At 44.5% G+C, this 7,593-nt stretch overlaps 2 non-coding genes across 2 annotated transcripts; one reads left to right on the top strand and one right to left on the bottom strand.

Annotated features, from left to right (window-relative positions):
- The first annotated feature begins 5,608 nt into the window (after positions 1-5,608).
- On the top strand, positions 5,609-5,775 carry LOC120861057. Its single transcript, XR_005720489.1, has one exon. It is a non-coding gene; the product is annotated as a U1 spliceosomal RNA (small nuclear RNA).
- An 863-nt stretch (positions 5,776-6,638) lies between these two features.
- On the bottom strand, positions 6,639-6,710 carry TRNAC-GCA. Its single transcript has one exon. It is a non-coding gene; the product is annotated as a tRNA-Cys (tRNA).
- Between the last annotated feature and the right edge of the window lie 883 nt (positions 6,711-7,593).

Raw genomic sequence — 7,593 nt, 5'->3', positions numbered from 1 at the left:
GATGGACAGCGAAGCCTGGCATGCTGCTGCAATCTGTGGGGTTGCAAAGAGTCAGACGTGACTGAGTGACTGAACAACAACAACAAGGGCAGGCGCCTAAGCTCTCCGGTATCTTTTCTCATAAGGACACTAATCCTATCAGATCAGGGCCCCAAGACTATGGTCTCATTTAATCTTAATCAATTCCTTAAAATGCCTTCTCCAAATACAGCCCCACAGGGATTAGGGTTCAAGATATGAATTAGGTGTGGTGGGGGGGCACATGCATTTAGTTCCTAACACCCTCCCCAGCCTCCTCCCCGCATGAAGGCATTTGCAGCTCTCAGCTCTGGTCCCTGGGAACTGCCCAAGCACTGGGTCCTCAGATTCTTCTCCCTACAGACTTTCTCCCCTCTCTGTGACTCCAATGTCTCAACACAGGGCTCAGCTGTTGACTGGCTGACACTCAGAAGCAGTGGACTGACTTGCTTTCACCTGGATCACTTTCAGAAGAGAGCTTATTCTTGCAGAAATGTGTTCACTGAGGAGACTGGCTATGGTGGCAGAATAATGCTTCCCCAAAGATTTTCACATCCTGATCCCTGGAATTTGTGATTATGTTACTTGACATAGCAGAAGAAACTTTGCTGCTGTGATTAAATTAAGGACCTTGAGATGGGGGTTTCATGAAATCACAAAGGTTCATATAGAGGGAGGATGGAGAGTTGGTATCAGAATAATATATTGTGAGAATAATTTGATCAGCTATGACTGGTTTGAAGATGGGAGGGAGCTATAAGAGTGAAATGTGGGCATCTTCTAGAGGCTGGACAAAGCAAAGAAACAGATTCTCCCCTAGAGCTTCCAGGAAGAAACTCAACCCAATTGTCACATTGATTTTAGCCCAGGGAGATTCATCTTGGACTTCTGATCTCCAGAACCATAAAATAATAAATGTTTGATAAGTCACTAAGTGTGTGGTAATGTGTTACAGTAGCAATAGGAAACTCCTATAGTGGACATTGGTGGATAAAGAATATTTAAAACCAGTTCTGGTGGGAATTTCTTACCATGGCTTTAGACCAATTACTCTATCCCCAGAAATGCAAACTTTCAAACTGTTCAGTTCTCAGTGTAGATAATCTAAATAATACTGGATGAAGTACCAGCCATCCCCATATAAAAGGTTGAAACCCTCACTTGCACTCAGGGATAAACATCTAATATGCTCCAAGACAGGGTTGTGCATGCCTGGTCTATTTGAGATAGGGTTGCAGGGACTGGGGCACTGGATTTATAATGTTCTCCACTGGGCTAGCTGCAGGGGCCTGGGCACAGGGGATTCTTCTGTCATATCCATATAGTCTAGTATCTGAATGCCCTTCCCTTCAATGATGAACGTCCCACATCTGCAACTTTTAAGGATCACATACTTGCTTTCTTAGTTTCCTAGGGGCTAAGTTGTGGGTCTGTTATCAACAATTGTCCAATCTTTATCAGTAACAACTACTCCAAAATCTGACAGGAGTTGAGAGACACAAGAATGCTTCCATGGTGACTCAGTAATAAAGAATCTGCCTGCAATGCAGGAGACACGAGTTAGAGAATCAGTTTCAACCTCTGGGTCAGGAAGATCCCCTGGAGGAGGAAATGGTAACCTACTCCATGGATTTCTCTGCTCTTGCCTGGAAAAACCATGGATAGAGGAGCCTGGTGGGTACAGTCCATGGGGTTGCAAAAGAGCTGGACTCAACTGAGTGGCGGAGCACGCATGCAAGAGACACAGGAGGAGGCTCTGGGGAATTTCTTCTTGTCCCTGCAGTGGAAGCACCCCTCATCTCAAGATCCACTGCTTGGTGCAGGTGGAGGTGCAGCAGAAGTCATGGAGCCACGGGTGGCGTCCCGTGTGCAGGGCCAGTGGTGTCACTTGTGGAAAGCTACAGGGTCTGTCACTCATCAAGGGGCACCAGTGCCCTTCCCATTTGGCCTGTGTGCTCATTTCCATTGGCCTTTCTTATTCCTCCCAGTTTGTAAAGCCTGGTTCTCCAGTTTGCAGGAGATGCTCTGAGCTATTAGTTTGGGGTTGGCCTAAAATTTCCTTCAATTTTTTAAGTAAAAAATAAGAGATACATTTTCAATTTTCACGGAGAACTTTATTAAACAACATAGTCACCATATCATTTCACAACCTTGTCATTCTTCAGGCAACCTCACAATTCCATCTTCCCCAAATATTTTTATCTTTTTCGCAAAGAACTGTTTCAGGTGCCTTTTATAGCCTCCCAAGAAATTGAAATTTTTTCCATTAAGAGAATTTTGTAAAGACCAAAATAAATAAAAATCCAAAGTCTGGTGAATAAGGCAGATGAATCAGAACTCCCAGCCAAGCTGTAACCGTTTTTGCCTGGTCATCAAAGAAACATGTACTCTTGTGTTATCCTGATGGAACAGTATGCACTTTCTGTTGACTAATTCTGGACACTTTTTGTTGAGACTGATTTTCAGTTGGTCTAATTGGAAGCAGTGAAGTGAAGTGAAAGTCACTCAGTCGTGTCCAACTCTTTGAGATCCCATGGACTATACAGTCCATGGAATTCTCTAGGTCACAATACTGGAGTGGGTAGCCTTTCCCTTCTCCAGGGGATCTTCCCAACCCACGGATCGAACCCAGGTCTTCCACATTGCAGGCAGATTCTTTACCAGCTGAGCCACAAGGGAAGCCCAATGGGAAGCAGTACCTTTGGGAATTAATCATTTGATTTCCCAGAGGGGCTCATAATAGAGGACTCCATTCTAATCCCACCCAATATACACAACAGCACCTTTGTGGATTAAGACAGGCCTTTGGTGTGGTTGGTAGTGGTTCATTTTGCTTGCCCCACCATCCCTTCGATTCCACATTATTGTCCAGTATACACTGTTCATCACCCATCACCATTTGTTTTAAAAACAGAAAGTTTCTGTTACATTTAAGTAGAGAATCACATGCGGAAATATGGTCAGGAAAGTTTTTTTCTGCTAATGTGGAGGGGCTTCCCTGGTGGCTCAGACAGTAAAGAATCTGCCCACAGTGCAGGAGACCCAGGTTCGATCCCTGAGTCAGAAAGATCCCCTGAAGAAGGAAATGGCAACACACTCCAGTATTCTTGTCTGGAAAATTCCATGGACAGAGTAGCCTGTTGGGCTACAGTCCAGGGGGTCACAAAGAGTCAGACACACCTGAGCGACAAATACTTTCCATTCCCTTTAAGTGGCTGCCTGACTGGGGAGCATCCTCCAGTGAGAAATCTCTGGCACAAAATTTTGCAAACCACTTTGGATGTGTTCTATGAGTCACAGCACCTTCTCCATACAATGCACAAATCTTTATGTGTGTGTGTGTCTGTGTGTGTGTTTCAGTTGCATTTTGACCTTTCTTAACATAATAAAGCATAATATGCTGAAAATGTTGCTTTTTTCCCTTCCATTTTCAATATTAAAAGGGCTACACAAAAATTATCAACTTTGATCGCATTTTTAACTGCATGCTGATATGACAATGTGTGACAGCTGTCACATAAAAATCAAACAAACTAGTTCTGAATGATGTTAAAGACACTAAGCGCTACTAGAGCCACCTTATGGCAAAAACCAAATGAACCATTTGGCCAACCCAGTAGCTCTTGAATAAAGTATATTTCAGATAAAATTAGCCACAATCTATTTCTGATGGCTGCAGAGGAAATAAAGCAAAAGAGGAAAGAAGGGAGGAAGGAAGGAAAGTTCTTTCTAGAAGTTAGCTAGGTGCTGAGTTTCTCTGTGTTCAACTCCAGGATTCTCTTCCTCCAAGCTAGTCACCTTCTCCCTTAAGCCCATGTCACCCTCAAGGATCAAGTTACTCCATTCCTTGCTCTCTATTCTGAAACCACAAGTTGGCTGTCTTCTCCCTCCTCCCCTCTCTGGGCCCTGGAGTCTAACCCAATCATATCCAGTGAGAAAACAAACCAACCAACAAATTAACCATACTCTTCAAGCAAGCACATCATCTTTCTAGCCCTTATTTTAGTCATCAACTTCTTTTTCAGAATCTTCATTTCTTGTATTCTAAATGGTGAATGAAGGACAAGCTTGGTCCCTGGGATATCATGAGAATGAAGTAGGAAGGACGTGAGCAGTGAATATGCACACTGAGTATCACTTTGAGATGTAACTCTGAATCTATTTGGCTGGAGAAGACTTGAGAGTCCCTTGGACAGCAAGGAGGTCAAATCAGTCAATGCTACAGGAAATCAACCCTGACTATTCATTGGAAGGACTGATGCTGAAACTCCAACACTTTGGCCACCTGATGTGAAGAGCAGATTCACTGCAAAAGGCCATGACGCTGGGAAAGACTGGGGGCAGGAGGAGAAGGAGACTGCAGAGGTTGCCATGGTTGGATGGCATCAATGGACGTGAGTCTGAGAAAACTCAGGAAGATAGTGAAGGACAGGGAAGTCTGGCTTGTTGCAGTCCATGAGATCGCAAAGCCTTGGACACGACTGAGCAACTGAATAACAAATACACACGACACATACATATGCTTTTATTTTATACATTGTGGTGATTTGGTCGCTAAGTAGTCTCTGACTCTTGCGAGTCCATGGACTGTAGCCTGCTTGGCTCCTCTGACCATGGAATTCTCCAGGCAAGAATACTGGAGTGGGTTGTCATTTCCTTCTTCAGGGGATCTTCTGACCCAGGAATGGAACCCAGGTCTCCTGCATTGAAGGCAGATTTTTTACCGACTGAGCTACGAGGGAAGCTTTTTTTTTTTTTTCTTAATACTTGTATAAATATATATATATATATATACGTGCATACACTGTTTTACAGCTTCTTTATTACTTAAAGTCTTTTTGCATCAGCGTAACACAGTCTCAGAATTCCTGTTCTCCGCGTGTGAACCAGGACAAAAAGTAAGAATTTGAAGAGACTGGCAAAATTCGCCGCATCTCACCTAAGTGACAAGATGTTTCTTAGCACAGGATTGGTAGGGTCCACAAGGCGGGGGAATCATGACGTCACGTCCCCTTCAGTAGCCGACCCGCCATTGGTCATCTTGGCAGTGGTGGGAGGGGAGATGAGGGCCAGACGTGGGCTGGAGGAGAGGAGCGGCCTTAAGAGGTCGTGAATGGGGCTGGCTTATGTAAATGCTGGGCTTCCCTGCTGGCTCAGAGGTTAAAGCGTCTGTCTGGAATGAGGGAGAACCAGGTTCGATCCCTGGGTTGGGAAGATCCCCTGGAGAAGGAAAGGGCAACCCACTCCTGGAAAATCCCATGGAAGGAGGAGCCTGGTAGGCTACAGTCCATGGGGTGGCAAAGAATCGGGCACGACTGAGCAACTTCACTTTCACTTTCACTTTCACTATGTAAATCTTGCAGCGAAGTGGTACAGTGCCCGGCGAGCCACTTCCCCCGTTATGGAAGTTTTCCTGTGGTTTTGTTGGATTTTTTAGAAGAGTTGTTTGGAGGGCCTCAGAGACATGGAAAAGAGGGGGTGAGGAGGGTAGCGGAAGGGCTGTGAAATGGCAAAATGAGCGTGTCTAGACAGTGAACGTGTCTAAGGCTGTGCGGGGGCGGGGGTGGGGAGGCAGGCTAAAGATCAATTCATACTTATCTGGCAGAGATACCATGATCCTGAAAGTGGGTCTCCCAGAGCAAGGGTTGTCCTTTGCACTTTGGATTTGTTGATCTCTGTGATTTCCTCAAGTGTGGGAAACCACATTGTAGTAACTTGTGGTAGTTGGGGGGCAGCATGTGCGTTCTGCTTCCCTAACTAGTGATAAAAATGCAGTTAGTGACATGATGGTAAAAACTTACTTGGCCTCTTTATTTTCCCAATTATTAACTGTTTTTTTGTTTTCTTTTTTCTTTTCTTGTCATTCTTTGACAGTGCCAGGCCTCTGTCAGTTCAGATCATTCACTCAGCTGTACCGGAGTCTTTGAATATTAGGCCTTATCCTGCTCTATTTATCCTTTTACATACCCTTCTATCAGTTCAGTTAAGTTGCTCAGTTGTGTCTGAATCTTTGCGACCTGGTGGACTGTGGCAGGCTTTCCTGTCCTATCATCAACTTCTGGAGCTTGCTCAAACTCATCCATCAGGTTGGTGATGCCATCCGACAATCTCATCCTCTGTCCTCCCATTCTCCTCCTGCTTTCAATCTTTCCCAGCATCAGGGTTTTTTCCATTGAGTCAGTTCTTTGCATCAGGTGGCCAAAGCATTGGAGCATCAGCTTCAACATCGGTCCTTCCAATGAATATTCAGGATTGATTTTCTTTAGGATGGACTGGTTTGATCTCCTTGCAGTCCCAGTGGACTGTAGCCTACCAGGTTCTCAGGCAAGAATACTGGAGGGAGCATCAGCTTCAACATCGGTCCTTCCATTGAATATTCAGGACTGATTTTCTTTAGGATGGACTGGTTTGATCTCCTTGCAGTCCCAATGGACTGTAGCCTACCAGGTTCTACCATCCATGGGATTTTTCAGGCAAGAATACTGGAGTGGGTTGCCATTTCCTTCTCCAGAAGATCTTCCTGACCCAGGGATTGAACCTGGGTCTCCCGCATGATAGGCATTGTAGGCAGACGTTTTACCTTCTGAGCCACCAGGGGAGATCCAAAATCTAGGCCTTAAAGGGGGCACCCGGACTTGAACCAGGGACCTCTTGATCTGCAGTCAAATGCTCTACCACTGAGCTATACCCCCATGCAGTCCAAAGGACTCTCAAAAGTCTTCTCCAACACCAGAGTTCAAAAGCATCAATTCTTTGGTGCTCAGCTCTCTTTAGAGTTCAAATGTCACATCTATACCTGACTACTGGAAAAACCATAGAGGGACTTTTGACTAGACGGACCTTTGTTGGCAAAGTAATGTCTCTGCCTTTTATATGCTGTCTAGATTTGTCATAGTTTTTCTTCCAAGGAGCATGCATCTTTGAATTTCATGGCTGCAGTCACCATCTGAAGTGATTTTGAGACCGAAAAACAAAGTCTGTCACTGTTTCCATTGTTTCCCCATCTATTTGCCATGAAGTGATGGGACCAAGCGCCATGAGCTTAGTTTTCTGAATGTTGAGTTTTAAGCCAAATTTTTCACTTTCATCAAGCGGCTCTTTAGTTCCTCTTTGCTATCTGCCATAAGGGTGGTGTCATCTGCCTATATGAAGTTATTGATATTTCTCCCAGCAATCTTGATTCCAGCTGGTGCTTCATCCAGCCCGTCATTTAGCATGATGTACTCTGCATATAAGTTAAATAAGCAGGGTGACAATCAGCCTTAATATACTCCTTTCACACTTTGGAACAAGTCTGTTGTTTCAGGTACAGTTCTAACTGTTGCTTCCTGACCTGCATACAGATTTCTCAGGAGGAAGGTCAGGTTGTCTGGTATTCCCATCTCCTGAAGAATTTTCCACAGTTTGTTGTGATCCACACAAAGAATTTGGTGTAGACAATAAAGCAGAAGTAGATGTTTTTCTGGAACTCTATTGCTTTTTTGATGATCCAATGGATGTTAGCAATTTGATCTCTGGTTCCTTCACTTTTCTAAATCCACCTTGAACATCTGGAATTTCACAGTTCACATTTTG

Source organism: Oryx dammah, unplaced genomic scaffold, assembly GCF_014754425.2.
Source record: "Oryx dammah isolate SB20612 unplaced genomic scaffold, SCBI_Odam_1.1 HiC_scaffold_11220, whole genome shotgun sequence".
In the NCBI taxonomy this organism is placed as follows: Eukaryota; Metazoa; Chordata; class Mammalia; order Artiodactyla; family Bovidae; genus Oryx; species Oryx dammah.
The sequence above is the reverse complement of the archived record's forward strand: the minus strand, read 5'-3'. Positions and strand labels throughout refer to the sequence as shown.